This window comes from Octodon degus, unplaced genomic scaffold (genome assembly GCF_000260255.1).
Source record: "Octodon degus isolate 3935 unplaced genomic scaffold, OctDeg1.0 scaffold00031, whole genome shotgun sequence".
Taxonomy (NCBI): domain Eukaryota; kingdom Metazoa; phylum Chordata; class Mammalia; order Rodentia; family Octodontidae; genus Octodon; species Octodon degus.
In genome coordinates, this window is record NW_004524607.1 from 17,845,314 (window position 1) to 17,846,972 (window position 1,659).

Consider the following 1,659-nt stretch of genomic DNA (forward strand, 5'->3'; position numbering starts at 1 on the left):
GGCTGGCATGTGGTGCTGGGGGATCGAACCGTGGTCCCTGGGCTTCAGGCTTCGCTAAGCTTGTTCTAAGTAGGTGCTTTAGACCACTGAGCCATCTCGCCAGCCCCTAGTCTTTATTTCTTACACTTTAAAAATTATGTATCTTAACTGCCATTGATAAAAATATAAAAATTTGCCTATTTGTGGCATAGCATGTACTATTTTGAAACATGTAAACATAATTTCTTACACTTATATAGTGTTACAATTACTAGTTTTGTTTTTTGTTTTTTTCCTTTTTTTCTTTCTTAAAGTTTCATTGTGTAGCTCATTTTGGCTTTGTAGTCCAGGTTATCCTCAAATTCATGGAGATTCTCCTGCCTCAGTTTCCTAGGTGCTAGGATTTACAGGCGTGCACAATGCCCAGCATTGTTACTTTTTTTTTTTTTTTTTTTTTTTTTTTGGTACCAGGGATTGAACTCAGACCTTGCACATGCGGGGCAGGCACTTATGTTGCTGAGCCGTCTCCCTCTGACCCTATTGTTACTATTTCTAAAGGGGGAAATAATCATCTTTACATTGTAAAATGAATGTTAGTTGTTTTTTGTTTTACTTTTTTTTTCTTTGAGGGAGGTAGGGTGAATCTTAGAAAAAATGTGAAGAATGCTTTGAATACCGTAAAGACAGCTCATTGATTTTCTGTTTTTTTGTTTTTTTTTTGGTGGAACCAGGGATTGAACTCAGGCCCTTGCACTTTTGCCAGGCAAAGGTTTATTCTACTGAGCCATTTCCCTGGCCCCTCCCCGGCCCTTCTGTATTGTTTTAAAATATTAACGTATCTTTATAAGTTGAGGTTGAACCTACCTAGAACTAGGCATAAGATTTATTACTCCTGCTTGAAACCCTCTAATTGCTTTCTTGTCCTTAGACAAAACCCAAAGTCTTGACAATACCACACCTATTCCTGCAAGGTTCAGTTGTGCCCACTTGCCCTAAATTCTTGTGTTGTCCTCCTACCCTGCTTTGGCCATGTAACTCCATGCAACTTTGGGCAGTTTCCTTCTCAGGGCTTTGGTCCTGCCTGTTTGTTCAATCTGGAAATTTCCCTGAGTTTTTATGCTTTGTCTTTTTTTTTTTTGTCCTTAAGGTCTCAGCTTCAGTGTCATTATGAAAAGAAACCTTCTGGCACTCTGTCTTAAGAGTTGTTTCCTCATTGGTCCTTCTCATCATGCCCCTTTTATCACCTCCAGCAATTATCAACCCATGAAATTCATTTTTCTCTGGTGTTTGCCTTTTATGATTAAGCTCCATGAGGGCAGGGGTTCTGTTTACTAGATGTCCTATGGTAGCCCTGTTACCCAGTATCTGGAATATGGCAGATATCCATATATCCACTGAATGAAGACTCCTCAAAAAGAGGAGTAAATAGCCTGGATGTTATTCTTATATCTCCATAAAATGATTATATTATGTAAGATATTGATACATGCTATTTATTTTTGAGCAACAAAACCCATGTAGTGCATGGTCAAGCTGGTAATGCTTTCTTTTCAGGTTAGTCATTTTATTTGCCACTGTTAGAAGCTTCATGACGTGCACAAAAGTTAATCTTTTTTTTTTTTTTAATAGCTAACTTTTTTTTAAAAATTTGATTTATGTGTGTGTGTGTGTGTGTGTGTG

The 1,659-nt window shown here is 37.9% G+C and overlaps 1 protein-coding gene across 1 annotated transcript in view; it reads left to right on the forward strand.

The window, feature by feature from the left end:
• The window catches only part of Trrap (transformation/transcription domain associated protein), a 161,216-nt gene that overhangs the window by 60,636 nt on the left and 98,921 nt on the right, over positions 1 to 1,659 (forward strand). The gene's annotated exons all lie outside the window — the stretch shown is intronic.